Genomic DNA, 16,394 nt, shown 5'->3' on the forward strand with positions numbered 1-16,394 from the left:
ACATGTCCTAATCGCTGGAACCCATGAGTATTACTTTACATGGCAAAAGAAACTTTGCAGATGTGATTAGACTAAGAATCCAGAGATGGAAGATTATCCTGGATTATCCAGGTGGGTCAGATATAATCATGGGGATCTTTATAAGAGGGAGGTAGGAGATCTAAGGTGTCACAGATGTAGAAAACAAACATGGTTACCAATGGGGGAGGTGGGGGAGGATAGACTGGGAGATTGGGATTGACATGTACACACTACTTTATATAAAATAGGTAACTAATAAGAACCTACTGTATGGCACAAGGGAACTCTACTCAATACTCTGTAATGGCCTATATGGGAAAACAATCTAAAAAGAGTAGAGATATATATATGTGTAGATGATACACTTTGCTGTACACCTGAAACTAATGCAGCATTGTAAATCAACTATACTCTAATACAAATTTAAAAAAATAAAGATACTAAGGTACTGACTTCAAAGACAGAGGATGGGACATGAACCAAGGAATTCCAGGTATGCAGCTCTAGAATCTGGAAAAGGCAAAGAAACAGATTCTTCCCTGGAGCCTCCAGAGGGACCATGATTCTGCAGACACTGTGGTTTTGGCCCAGTGAAACCCATTTTGGACTTCTGACCTCCAAACCGTGAGAATAAATTTGTGTTGTTTTAAGCCACTAAGTTTGTTATAATTTGTTTTCAACAACAATAGAACACCAATACATTCAGCATGGCTTCACCTGCCTATTGCTATACAAGAGAGTTTAGCCTCAGCTTCCATTGCTAATGAGCTCCTTGCCTTGGTGTTCCTTGGTTTAAATTCACAAGAGAGTTTCTTCCTTTTATTTGTTTTTTTTTTGGCTGCACTGCTCGGCATGCAGGATGTTAGTTCCCCGACCAGGGATTGAACCTCTGCCCCCTGCAGTGGAACCACAGATTCTTAACCACTGGACCTCACCACCAGGGAATTCCCCACAAGAGAGCTTCTTCCAACGAATTTAGTTTGTTGTGTATTTTTGTCTGTGTACGTCGGTGTGCCAGGTATCATCAGAGGTGGCTGGCCAGCTTAAGAATCAGCTGGGCTGGGGTAGAATGATCACACATCAGCTGTGGCTGAGAGAACAAGACCGTGTGATACAAAACATGACTGCTTAGCTAATTCGCTTTCATCAAGGGCTGAGGATGGAGCATGGCCATACAGAAGGGGCTGAGGCAGAGTAGAACATTTCCATTGTAACTCAATTCTTGTTTAAAAAATTGTAACATTATAACTCAATGTTACATTGTAACATTGTAACTCAATTCTTGTTTAAAAAATAACTTGTTAGCTCTGTGTCTCCAACATAGATGTGCCTTCATTGATTATCCTTCATTTATCTTGAAATGATAAATGTTCACTGAGATAAGATCCCAGGAAGAGAGAGGTTCTAAAGTTCTTGCCTGGTTATTAGCCAACAACCCCTTCTCCTTGAAATAAAGTCTGAAAGCCATGATTTTCTACGAGCCCACATATCCACAGGAAGCTTCCAGCTCACAGCTGGAGCTGTGAGGCAGCCTCAGCTCCCAGAGCAAGCTGGAGGTTTCGGCACACAAATCGTTGACTGTATTTCTCAAATAAAGCTGCTAGAAGAGCCCCTCTTCCAGCCTGAGTGTCCTCAGGGAGCAGAGAACACTGAAGGTTCCTAAAAGGCAGCCCCCTCCATGGGAGTTAAGTCACCTGCCAGTTTAGTGATTCACTTCTCAAGGTAGAAAGCTGATTTATTTCATGAGTAAGTAAATACTGTTTTTATTTTTATTTATCAAAATATTTAGAGCAAAAGAAAATGTCCTTGAAAGGTTACAGAGGCTACTTTTTTTTTCTAAATCTAAAAGCCAGCTGCCAGTTTCCCTTTCTACTTCTTTTTCATTCAAGATTACACTAGAAATACTTCCTTTTTTTTGGGTAATATTTAACATCATACAGTGAGTCAGTATCTCTGGCGGGAAAGCAGAATGTGTGGATTATAGAGGTCTATGTACCTAATCTTTTAAGACAGTTATTCCTTTTATTATTTCCAACTGAATAACTAATAAAGTTGCTACAACCAAACGATCACCACTTGCTCATTTATTAGTCATTATATTCTTTAAGAAGACAGCTCCCGAAAGGATAAAATAGCAAATAATTTAACTTAATGGAAAAGATGTGCTCCTGCTACACCTATTTTACTATGATTTTAAAGAACTGTATTTTAAAATTACACCTGGGTAAATTTTCAAGGGGACAATCAAGTGAACATAGAATAAGACAATTTAGAAATACACGTATTTCTGGAAAAATGCCAAATCGAGCCAAAGAATCAAGAATATATTTACATATATTGTGAATAAAACTACCTAGATATACACATTCAGTGTATTCATGTGTTGTGTTGTATATATTTCTGTAAAAATGTATTTCTATAAAATAATGTCTATAAAATAAACTTTCATTCAGATTTAAATTATATATATCCAGAAATAAATATTAAGTATAATAAATATAATCATTTGTCTGAAATTTGGTCTCAAACTATAAATTCCTCTAGAAATTCAGCAAATGTCTTTTTCAGATTCCATCTTTTAAAACGTCAATCCTTAAAGAAAAGTATCTAATTGTGTTTTATGTCATAGTCCAAGAGGAATAATTTAAGTTGACTCTGGAATTGTAAAAATTTCATTTATAACAACTTGATATCATTTCACTTAACTGCCCTTCATTCTTCCTCATTTCTAGAATGCCTCGTCTAATTACTAAAAGCATTGACTTTGCACCACAAAAAATTTCCACAAGAAAAAAAGTATGGAAGGGTCCATGAAGGGCACTCCATTTTATCTCCTACAAAGTGGAAATTGTTTTCACGCAGTAAATGTCCGAAGGCACATTTATCCACCTTTTGCAAACTGAAAATGTGGCATCATTAGAAAATGTCACTACAACAGGGCAAATGATGGTGTTAGAAATAATTCAAGTAGTCTCTCATCTGCACACCATTTAAAGAAATATTTAAATCTCACTCTTTTTCACCACTAAATAAGGAAACCAGAGCTTTGATTTCAGCCTCACAATTTAGAGTACTGAGTTTGTCTTCCACTTGGAGAGCAGTAGATCCTTTTATTGAAACAAGAATTAGTCTAAGGTAAAGAATCTTAATTTGGAATAAACCACTGAAGGCTCTCACCCCCGGGGGACTCGGTGGAGAATGGGGAACTGATTTCTCCTCAAACCCCTGGGGAAGAACACAGTCTGGTGGCTAATTTCTCTTGCTACTCTGCTAAACGCCAGTCGGGATCAGACTTCTTCAATATCTTGGAGAAGCAAGACTTTTTCTTGAAATAGTAGGACTTTTTTTTCTAGGGGAGAATGTGAGAGGCAGAGAGCTCTCTGCCTCAGCAATGCTGTGAGGGAATAGCACAGTCGTTGGGAGGAACAGCAGATCTGAAGGTGTGCCATATGCTCAGATGTGACCAAATAATATTCTGTAGAAATGATGCTGGAACCAGGACAGAGAGGATGAAAACATGTAAAGGCAGCAAGCTCAATCTGAAGAAGATGGAATGTTTTATGCAAATTTATTTCAACACATTGCTCAGTTGTGAACTTTCCTTCTGATACAATGGTTCACAGATGGGCTCTGGAGAAAATATCATCAAGCTTTTGGATGGATGGATGACGGCTATCACTGTGACATCTTGGAGATTCTGAGGATCTTGTTCAAGGGCAGAGTGTCTCCACTTCAATTGCTCAAGCACATATTGTCAGGAAAAAAGCAGGATAACTGAAAGTTCCTAATATTTTAAACCATTATGACCTCAGAGTTCATTCTTCCATTGTGTAATAATGAGACAGTTAAAGTTTTATTAGTATAACAATTAAGAGTTGGTTCTCCCTGAATGGTTACCAGACCACTGAGTTTCAGTTTCATTAATCTCTTTCTTATTTCCCAATTATTTTCAACCTTTGAAAAACCATTCACTAATAATTTAGCTACATTTTTTTCTACTGTCACCAGTTAATCTTGGGAATCTAGAATATAAAAAATATCTATCAAGAAAGCCTAGAGGTCAATCATGTGTAATATATACGTAAGAGCTAAGTAAGTGCCAGACAGCAATTCTTCAGCAGTTGGAATGAGTTTTAATTCTGAGGCAGCTGGATAATTAAATGCTAACAGACAGTGGGAGTAAATTGGCAAGCTTATAAAAGAGCCAAGGACTTCCCTGGAGGCGCAGTGGTTAAGAATCCGCCTGCCAATGCAGGGGACACTGGTTCGAGCCCTGGTCTGGGAAGATCGCACATGCCGCAGAGAAACTAAGCCCGTGCGCCACAACTACGGAAGCCCATGCGCCTAGAGCCCGTGCTCCACAACAAGAGAAGCCCCTGCTGACCGCAACTAGAGGAAGCCCGCACGCGGCAACAAAGACCCAACGCAGCCAAAAATTAATTAATTTTAATAAATAAATAAAAAGAGCCGAAAGAGCACACAGCTCTACAATGAAGAAAGACCCTTTGACATGCAGAAAATAAAAGGGGAAAATCCCACGGGAATGACTTTACCCGAAGGAGACAAAAAGACAAAAAGACGTGTTAAGAAGTATGAATTATCTTTTGCCTGTCTCCCATTTCCTTGACTATGAAATATTGTCTCAATATAAAGGGTACGAGAAAGACCCTGAGAGGGCTGTTGTTGGCAAATTTCATTGTGTAACAAGAGAGAAGAGAAAACATTTCACCGGAACTTTCTCTCTAACTATCTCTATTTACATATTCCTGTTCCTTATGGAATAGAAAACTTGTTAGTGGAGATAATGCTTTCTTTTGGTTTGTTTGATTTGGTTCAAGTTGTTCTACTTTATTCATATTCTCTTAGTTTAGATTTAGCTCAGTTGTGGGAACATATATGAAACAGAAGCAGGAAAAAAACATATTTTCCTCAATAATGGAATTTCTAAAATTTATAGCTATAAGTGGACTTCTTAACTCTGGAGCAAGTACGTTGAAACTGTTTAAGTGTAACATTTCAAAGGGTCTCTCCAGCATAGTTACTAATACTGCTGACGTTGCCTCTTTGGGCTGCTAAGGCCGGCGACCTGAGGAAGTACAGGTCAGATACTGCAGTTGTCAGCCATGGAGTCCTCTCCCCAGCCCCGCCTTCACTCCCAGACACACGCACACGCACACACGCACACACACACACAGCATCTTCACCTCTTGGACTGTAGCTAAAATGCTAATATGTTGACTAATAAGTAAAGGCAGAACCAACTCATACCTCAGTAACTGAGTCTCATAAATAATAACTACACCTAGAAATAGAAGAAAACCCCCGAAAGTCTATTCCCCACAGTTCTACAGCATGATTAGCGTGCATCTCAGGAGACCAATAATCACACATTTATCCTTTTTTCCTCCCTACAGGTTGACTTAAGAATAAGTAGAGCATTGCCCATTTACACAACGAAAGATCTGGGGGACAATCCATTGGGATCATTGAATGGGGAGTTAAAATCTAAAGTAATCATTTATCCAGAGAAATACATGAACTAAGGAGAAGGAAGTGTCTAAGCAGAGGAATGTGTTGGGATTTTTAGTAGAAAATATGTGAAACAGAAATTTTAAAAAGAGAAAGAACACAAACTACAAAGAACCCAGGAAGAGAGGGGCATATGGAAACCATAATACTGATTGGGAATGAATTCAGTAGAGAAAACAAACCTCAGAGAGAATGAGTCAGTTCTCCATGTATGCTCAGATCTCCATTCTGGCATGGCCACGTCCGAGCTGCTTTTAAAGAGTTGCTTAACCTCTCTGTGTCCCGGTTATTAATTTATAAATGGCAATAATCATTCTACCCCATTCAGGGAGTTGTTGTGGGTAGATGATCACACAGGTAACTATCTAGCAAAGTGTATATCCTGTTTTACGCTGTGCATTAAGTTTCTGTGTCTGCATTTTTATCTTAACCTCTCGGGCCTCGGGTTTCTCATCTGTAAATGGTCCCAGGAACATAGGATTTCCTTTCCAGTTCTAACATTCTGTTCTGTCAGATCATCAGCAGAATGTTTTATTTGTTCAAGGTTCTCACAAAAGTGATTGCCCAAAAAGGATGAACTGAACCGCTCTTTCATTCAACACACGCTTGTCTACTGCCTATACTCAGGTTATGCGATGTCTGTAGATCCAGCCTAGAAAAGGGAAACCATCCATGGACGCCCCAGCGTGGAAACTCCAGATGCTCAGAGAAGACAGAAAGCGGGGGTTCCCTGCAATGTGAACAGCTCAAGTGTGGTGTTCTAGACAAAATGCCCTTTGAATCAGGGTCAAGTACATACATGCATCACCAAAGCCTATTCAGGTGAGGGTTGTAATTCTCAAAATAACTCAGATATAGCCCTACTCACTGATTCTCCGACTTTCCCCGCGATCTTGCCTTTGTTAACTAGCTCCATTAACACAGGTCACTTCACAGTCTACACCGGGAATGTGGGAGGTGAGAGTTTGAATGGGACTGATTAATTCTTTACTTAATCATGCACTATCTTTCCAACTGAACTTTTCCTATTCACATTACTCCAGTTTCTTTCAGGAACGAACTTGTTCTGTGGAACAATCAGCCTTCTCCTCTGTCTTGTTATATTTAAGTGACTCTGTTTTACAACAACTCTGTAAGAAAAAATGGTCCTCCCCATGCTTTGGTGAACTAAAGACGAGAAAGTGGATTAAGTTCTGAATATAGAACAGTCCCAGAACAAATAAGAGCTGCCCAAACTCTTTTCTGTTCCCTGACATACATGCAGAGAACATTCTGCCACATTTCTTGGGGATACCAGGCCAGTTCTGAGGCAACAATTATTCTCTGATGAAAAGCTCCTATGACCTCTACCTCAGGCATTAAAAAACTTATCTATTTTTCTCCTCATTCTTCAAAAGAGTGAACCAGCTTTGCAACCTAGCAGGTAAGAAGTTAAAATGCATTCCATTAAAAAAAAATAGTTTTAGGGGCAGAAATTCTCTTTCCCTTCTGAACTGACCCACCTTGTTGGAATGAGAACACATCAGATGCCTAGACTTGAAGACCAGCCATTGAAATCCAGGAGAAAGTTAAGGAATGTGGGAAGTGTGGCCTTGGAGGTGTAAGTTTAAAGCAAATCTGCATAAGTGCTGCATAAATGATAATGAACCGCTTTCTGACCTTGCAAAAAGCACTAATGAAATAGCTACTTTCTGCTGCATTGACTCTTCAGCTATTGTTAAACGTGAGCAATTTAACTTTTCAACTTTACTCACCAGTAACACCTAATTATGTTTCAGAGTTGGTAAAAGCACCTTTGCAGAACCAGGGGCTAGCCTATGCAGAATGATGAGGTTGGCAGTTAGTCAATCTCTAGGACCTCCAGTACCCACTTTTTTTTTTTTTTTTTTTGCTGTACGCGGGCCTCTCACTGTTGTGGCCTCTCCCGCTGCGGAGCACAGGCTCCGGACGCGCAGGCTCAGCGGCCATGGCTCACGGGCCCAGCTGCTCCGCGGCATGTGGCACCCTCCCAGACCGGGGCACGAACCCGCACCCCCCCATCGGCAGGCGGACTCCCAACGACTGCGCCACCAGGGAAGCCCTGATTCTCATTTTAATATGAAAATTTGTAGTAGAAGTCACAAAATCTCTGGGTTACAAGGATCTTATTTGTCATCTCATCCTGCCCTTATTTAACTAAGGCTACATCCATGCACCTTTACAATGTCCCTGATGAGCTCTCATCCAGTTTAGGTCTGAGCACTGCTGCCTGCCCATGTCACACAGCCATTCCTGGACAATTCTGACTGCAAGAAAGTGTCTCCTTATAGTGAGTCAAAGCCCTGCAACCTGGTTGTGTCTACACATTAGATCAAGTGACACATATGTAATTACTCTTCCAACTGTCATTCTTTTAAATGTTTAAAGACAGTAGTAGTTTTTAAGTAAACCTCTTGTATTCAGGTTAAATGCTTCCAATTCCTTCCATATTTCTCATACTAGAAGGCTTGGAAGGCTTCTTCTTCATCATATTGTTTTCTATGGACTTATTCCTGTTTGACATAAACCTCTTAAAATCCATTCCTCAGGACAGATGTAAATGTCTGTAGCTGTCTGACTAGCATAGAGTTGTGAATTCTCATACATTCTCTCTGAGTAAGGCTACACTTCAAATATTGCTGGGCGAGTCCACATTAACATTTACTCCGGCAGTCGTATGAAGTAATGTTAGCAGATGCTCCATGACTCCACTCCACAGTTTCGTCAAGGACAAAATTTAGAAGGCCAACATTTAGGGGAAAAAAAGAAGTAGTAAGTCAATAAATTGAGAATTGTGTCTATAATATTGTGTCTCAAAGTGGCATATTCCCAGAAAAAAATATCTAGAAAACGTATACACACACTTCCACTAAGAAATTTAGGAAATAGCATATATTGTACTTATTTCTTGGAAACTCAGAAGTTTCACTGAATATTAAATGCATTGAACAAGCCTGTTTAACTTAGTTAAAACTCATTTGACAGTGAGACCCATTCGAGGTATTCAATGCCAATTAGTATCTCAGGAATTTTCTTCCACAGAAAACTGTGCCCAACACTGGTGCACTCAATACCAGCGTTAATATAGACAGAGGAAATAGATATTCTAAACTTTCCACCCACCCATTTATTGCTTCTGTTTATTTAAGATCATACCACCCAAACAGATACAAGTCTATAGACCAATGAAAATAGTGTAATCCAGATTCTCCTTACTTATCAGGAAGATGTCTTGTATAGCACAGTTCATAAAGAGAACGGAAGATTTTATATGCCCTATCTAGTACTTCCTTCCTTACTCATTCACAGAAGAAAATCGAAATTTTCTGACCTAAATTGCCTTTACATATTTACTTTGGATTATCACAGTATGTTGTATCGTGTGGGGCTGTTAAATGAATGTGTGGAAATTGTGATTTTATAAACTCACTTTAAAGGCTGGTTCTCTTAATATTTTCTGACAGAGAAAAGAAGAACATAGTGAGGGTAACTTTTGTTTCAAACATGAACGAGAGTTCCTTTTAAAGCAAACATCACAATAGAAAGAAAAGGCTACTTCACAGAATCCTGGAAGATTACACATAAATATTAAATGGAAGCCCAGTTCCTACACCCCTGAAATTTGAAAGTTTATTGCATTCCCCTCACATTCCTTTCACATGTAGAAATTGTTTCCTTTACCTCTCAAGTCCGGAGGGCCATAACCAACCCATGCACACAATATCCCTATTTATTTATGATACTGAACAGGCTACGATGAAAAACACTGCCCCCTTTATGCTATGGATGGCTGATCTTTTGATCTTTACCCCCTAAGAGAGTCCTTCTGCAAATTCCTCTGAAAGCATTTCCATGACCTGCTGAGCTCCCATATCATTCTATTTTTAAATGCTTTGCTTAAACTCCTTCATTTTTAATAAAATGTAACTGTTTCCACTTTGGACCACTGAGGGGCCAAAAGTTCTTCCCAGGTTCTCCCTGTTTTCACATCTGATTTCACATAAAAATTAGACAAGTTAAATGGATGAGAGCAGTAAAATTCCAGGGTACCCAGAGGAATAATGCCTCAGGCAAATTGCACTTAGAGGAGAGTGTCGGACATATGGTGTGTGCTAATCAGAATCATTTGGGTCAAGGAATAGTGCTGTGAATCTACGGCAAAGGATCTACATTTGTTAAGGGAGGAGCCTCGTTTTTCTCCTTCTTGTGTCTCCATCACCTAGTCTCTAGTCTGGAGCAGAACAGGCACTTGGTAAATGTTTGTGGAACCGAAGTGCCTGTGTCGTAAAAGTAATTACGGTGCTGAATGACGGAAACGTGCCGAGGATATCCCTCAGTCAGAGGAATGTCAGGGATGCCTTCAGTTGGAAATCACAAAAGACACTGGATCTCTTTTTGAAAAATAAGTCCCATCATCATACTAAAAATAGATTCACCACTTATTCAACAGTGTTTTTAAAAGTGTTTTATAGAGTTCTAAAAATGTTTTATACGTTGTTTACATTTAATCCTCACAAGAACCCGTAAAGGTAAGTGGTATCATTGCCGTTATCACAGGAAGATGCTGAAATTCTGGTTAACCATGGTGCCCACAGGTACAGTCCTAGAGCCAGGATTAAACAAAACCCTGACTGACTCCCAAGCTGAGAACCTTCCCACAGCCCTGCGCCAATTTACACACGTGTATAGCCTCCCTCTTTATCAACATCACTCACCACTTTTCACCAAGGATGAGTCTACACTGACACATCATAATCACCCAAGGTCCATAGCCTACCTTAGGGTTCAGTCTTGGTATTTTACACTCTATGGGTTTGGACAAAAGTATAACCATCATTATAATATCACATAGAATGTTTTCACTGTCCTAAAAATACTCTCTGCTCTTCCTATTCATCTCTCTACCTTACCACCCCTGGAAACCATCGATCTTTTAACTGTCTCCTTAGTTTTGTCTTTTCTAGAATGTCACATAGTTGGAATCATACAGTATGTAGGCTTTTCAGATTCTCTTCTTTCACTTAATAATATCAATTAATTAATAATGTGAACTTAGTAATATGAATTGAAGGTTCCTACATGTCTTTTCCTGGTTTGATAGCTCATTTCTTTTTAGTGCTGAATAATATTTTATTGTCTTGTTGTACCACAGTTTATTTATGCATTAGCCCACTGAAAGACATTTTGGTTGTTTCCAAGTTTTAGCAATTATGAATAAAGCTGCTATATTCATCCATTTACAGGTTTTTGTGTGTACCTAAGTCTTCAACTCATTTGGGTAAATACCAAGGGGCATGACTGCTGGATTGTATGATAAAAGTATGTTTAGGGCTTCCCTGGTGGCGCAGTGGTTGAGAGTCCGCCTGCCGATGCAGGGGACTCGGGTTCGTGCCCCGGTCCGGGAGGATCCCACATGCCGCGGAGCGGCTGGGCCCGTGAGCCATGGCCGCTGAGCCTGCGCGTCCGGAGCCTGTGCTCCGCAATGGGAGAGGCCACAACAGTGAGACGCCCGCGTACCGCAGAAAGAAAAAAAAACAAAAAGTATGTTTAGTTTTCTAAAAAAACCTCTAAACTCTCTTTTAAAGTGGCCGTACCATTTTGCATTTCCACCAATATTATATGAGAGTTCCTGTTGCTCCACATCCTGGCCATCATTTGGTGTTGTCAGTGTTCTGGATTTTTGGCCATTCTAACGTGCATGCAGTGGTATCTCATTGTTATTTTAATTTGCATTTCTCTGATGATGTATAATATGGAGCATCTTTTCCTGTATTTATTTGCCATCTGTATATCTTCTTTGGTGAGGCGTCTCTTAAGGCCTTTGGCCCACTTTTTAATCAGTTCTTTGTTTTCTTATGGTTGAGTTTTCAGAATTCTTTGTATATTTTGCATAATAGTCCTTTATCAGAGGACAGGCTCTGGACGCGCAGGCTCAGCGGCCATGGCTCACGGGCCCAGCCACTCAGCGGCATGTGGGATCTTCCCAGACAGGGGCACGAACCCGTGTCCCCTGAATCGGCAGGTGGACTCTCAACCACTGCGCCACCAGGAAAGCCCTGTTATTATTATTTTGAACAAATTGTTGTCTGCTAGAGCCCTTAGCATATCCATCATAGCTGGTTTAAATTCCCAGTCTGATAATTCCAACATCCCTGCCGTGTCTGGTTCTGATTCCCTGTCTCTTCTAATTGCGGGGTGTTTTTTGTTTGCATTTTGGTATGTATTATAATTTCTTTCTTGACTGCTGGACATAATGCACTGGGTGAAAGAAAGTACTGTAAATAAGCCTTTAGTAATGTGGTGGTGAGGTATGGGAGGAGGGGAAGCATTCTGTAATTCTATGATTAGTTATCAGTCTTTTGGTGAGCCTATGTCTGTGGACTGTGAACTTCACAAGTGTTTCTAGGTTTTTCCTCTTCCCTTAGGTGGGGCAGAATGGCTAGAGTGGGCTTGAGTTGGGTATTTCCCTTCCCTAGGTCAGTTAGGATCTACTAGTACACCAGTGGGTTAGGCTCTTGTTAACTAGTTTACAAGGAGGGCAGGCTTTTCAAGAACAGAATGCTCTGAGGGAATTCCCTGATGGTCCAGTGGGTAGGACTTGGCACTTCCACTGCTGATCCCTGGTCAGGGAACTAAGATCCACAGCACTGCCAATAAATAAATAAATAAATAAAAAAGAACAGAATGCTTTGGCATATTTCAAAATGATTCCTTTTCCCCTCCCCCTGCCAGAAACCTGAGGGTATTTTTCTCTAAATCTCACAGTGTTGCAAGGGGCTCCCCTACAACTGGGATGCCCTGGAGGGAAACTTCAGTAATTCATTACTGAGACTTCAGTAATTCATCAATTATAGTTCAGGTTTTCCTACCTCAGCACTAGTTCCCACAAGTTTCTCCCTATGAGTCTTTGGTAAGCCATGACCCCCTGTACTTACCCGTGGGTCTCCCCAATCTTAGGAGCAGCAGTTTGCCCTGTGTCCTTCCCTCTAATAGGGATCCAAGAAGAGTTATTAATTTTTCAGTCTGTTCAGCTTTTTACTTATTGTTAGGACAGAGTGGTGACTTCCAACCTCCTTATGTGCAGAACCAGAAACTAGAAATTATTTTTTTCTTTTTTACTTAACAAAGACTAATTATAAAAATTAACTGTACTGGTAAGTTCCCTTAAAGTTTTAAGTAACATCTAATTTCATCACCACACGAATTTTGGCAGAGTGTCTGAAAAAAAATGGAAATCTATCAAGTTCATTTTATAAAGCCAGCATAATGCTGTAACAACCTAACAAAAATATCACAAAAAAGATAATTATAGACCCCTCTTGTATGTAAAAATAGATATGAAAATTCTAAATAAATACTAGCCATAAAATTTAAGCATGAAAAGAATTTTATCTTATGAATGTGAGGATCATTTAATATTAGAAAAGTTTATTAATATACCATTTCAAATCAATCAGCCAAATAAGTAAAATCATATCATCTCAATGAGGAAAAAACATGATAATGTGCAAACTTCATTCCTCAATTTTTAAAAAGCCCTCTTTAATAAAAACTATGGGGCTTCCCTGGTGGCGCAGTGGTTGAGAGTCCGCCTGCCGATGCAGGGGACACGGGTTCGTGCCCCTGTCTGGGAAGATCCCACATGCCGCGGAGCGGCTGGGCCCGTGAGCCATGGCCGCTGAGCCTGCGCGTCCGGAGCCTGTGCTCCGCAACGGGAGAGGCCACAACAGTTAGAGGCCCACAACAGTTAGAGGTATCGCAAAAAAAACCCCCAAAAAACAACAAAAAAACCTATGACTAGAAGAAGAGTTTCTTTTAATTATTTTTTAATTATCACAGCCTCACTATAAAAACTTAACAACACAGAAATCTATATATAAGAAGTGAAAGTTCCCATCCCTAACCACACCTGCATCTTCCATTTGTCACCTCCCCAGAGATGAACACTAGCAGCTGATTGTGTGTATCTTTCTGGAGCTCCTATAATGAGCTCTGGAGATACACATACGTATATCTATAATATGTTTTATTTTTGTAAATAAAACTTTATATACACCCAGTTCCAAATAGAGACAGAATATTATCAAATTACACACCAAATACATTACAAACAATGCCACAGTGTAGAAGTGTCCTTATACACTGATGAGAACAAAAACCGGTAACGTGAAGGGTAAACACACTTTAGGTGTTAAATGTTTCTAGCGATTACCAAATCTCCTTTCAAAAAGTTTGTGTTGATTTAAACTCCCACATGCAGTGTGTAAGAAAATTTTTTCCCCCAAATTCGCCAATACTGATTAGCTTCTGTGTTCAGACGGAGTACAACTATAGAGAGATGTCCTGGGTTGAAATCCAGACTTCATTACCTTTGAGCGGTGTGAACCTGAACAAGTTACTTAACCTCTCTGAGCCTCAGTTCATCATCTGTTATAATAATTGAGATTATTTATAAAAAGTTCTTATCCTCATCTTAAATTTAATTATTTTGTGGGAGAGCTTCATATATATAGGACGTTAACCCTTGGCCTATTACGTATGCTCTATTTTTTAATCCCTATCTATAATTTGTCATTTATTTTCATTTTTTTAGGTCATATTCTTATACCTATTTTAATATTTTTTTAGAAAGTTCTGTTTACTCCTACATTGCTTCTGGATTTCATGTCCTTTTTGAGAAGACAGCATATCCTAAAATATATGTAGATGTAACGCACTCATGATTTATTCTAATTCTTTTATAATTCAGTTTGTTATGTTTAGGTCTTGAATCCATTTGGTATTTTATATAAGGTAGAGAAGTGCCTGTTTTATGTTAGATTGATAGACTATTATTTCAACATTGCTTATTCATTTATTTGGTAGCCTCTGTTTTCCCATTGATTTGGAAAGCTAACATTGTTTCTCTCTCTTTCTCCCTCTCTCTCTCTATATATATATACACATATGTATGGTTACATACATATATATAACCATATACATATGTATGTTTTTATAAACACCCACACACACATATATTTCTAGACACTCATTTCAGTAACACTGATATATGTGCTTTTCTTGCACCAGTGCTACACTTTCAAAATTATTATAGTTTATACACATTGGCTCTTCATAAGGCAAATATCCCCTTTTGAAGTGTCTCAACTATAAATTATACTCGAGCACTTACTCTGTCAGATGAACTTCAGAATCAGCTTATCAGTTTACATTAAAGTCCTCCTGGGGCTTTTATTTCTAATGCATTGAATTTATATATCAATTTATGAGGAATCAATTATCTTTGGAAACTTGAGTCCTTTCAACTATGAATTAGTAGGTCTTACCAATAATTTAAGCTGTTTTTAAAGCCCTGGACTAAAGTTTTGCAATGTTCTTCATATATATCATGCACATTTCTTGTTAAGTTTATTTCTAGTTAGTATTTTTTTTGCTGTCATTAATGGGATCTATTTTTCATTTTCTATTTGGTCACTCTTGGAACATTCAAAAAAACGATTTATTTATGCAGGTGAATACTAACCCATATCTATCTCCAATCAGTAAATATTAATCTTAAGTCAGCATACTTAATAGTGAAATACTAGACACAGTTTCAGCAATAGTAAAGAAACAACTGGCTGACCAACCACTATCACCATTGCTATTTCACCTTGTTCTACAAGTTCTAAGCAAAGCAATAAAGCATGAAATAGGAAGAAAAAAAGGAAAATTCCAATGAAGGGATCTGGGTGAAACCTCCTCCCATACGTGAGCAGGTCGTCCCTTGTCTAGGACTCCAAGCCAAAGGTGAGGGGGGCTGAAATGCAGCCATCGTTCTGCTCAACTCATTGTATCCTCTGGGGTGAGGTTGCCTCTGCCGTAAAGAAATTCTTGGTTCTACTTCCCATAGAGGATCTTTCCAGGAACCAAGCCAGCCACCCATGTAGAGACATCTGCCTAGATAAGGTATTTTTTTCTTTTATTTTTACACAAAAGTGACTTAATAATGCCATTTGCAGAAACATGGGTGGGCCTGGAGATGATCATACTAAGTGAAGTAAGTCAGACAGAGAAAGACAAATATCATCTGATATCACTTATATGTGAAATCTAAAAAAATGATACAAATGAACTGATTTACAAAACAGAAATAGACTCACAGGCATAGAAAACAAACTTATGGTTACCAAAGGGGAAAGTGGTTGAGGGGGCAGTTATAAATTAGGAGTCTGGGATTACAGATACACACTACTGTATACAAAATAGATAAACAACAAGGACCTACTGTATGGCACAGGGAAATACATTCACTATCTTGTAATAACCTGTGATGGAAAAGAATCTGAAAAAGAATATATATATATATATTCCTGGAAATGAGAAAGCAAATTATCATTTTCCGATGACAGAAAATCCAAGAGAATTAACTGAAAAAGTATTTCCATTGATCAAATATGTCTAAAAGTCACTGGAAACATGCTATATAGCTATTTATATATTTATTACAGTCAGCAAAATGTTCAAATATATCACTTTTAAAAAAATCATTCACAATAGCCACCTTAAACACAAAATTCCCAGGAACATATTTAGTAAAGAACATGAGGGACTTAGGTATATTAAATCGTATAAGACTACTGAAAATACGAAAGAGGTTTTGAGTGAATAAAAAATAACTTTCTATGTACCTGATAAAGCATTAGAAAAATTTAATGTGAAATGACAACAAAAATAAAATAAAACACAAAGGGCATTTTTGAAAGACCAAGGCCAAATGTTACTCTCCATCTCCTTCTCCTCTCCTGACACCCATGGTTACAAATGGGATCTGGGGAAGGGGTAGA

Source organism: Neophocaena asiaeorientalis, unplaced genomic scaffold, assembly GCF_003031525.2.
Source record: "Neophocaena asiaeorientalis asiaeorientalis breed wild unplaced genomic scaffold, Neophocaena_asiaeorientalis_V1.1 scaffold232, whole genome shotgun sequence".
NCBI classification, from domain to species: Eukaryota; Metazoa; Chordata; class Mammalia; order Artiodactyla; family Phocoenidae; genus Neophocaena; species Neophocaena asiaeorientalis.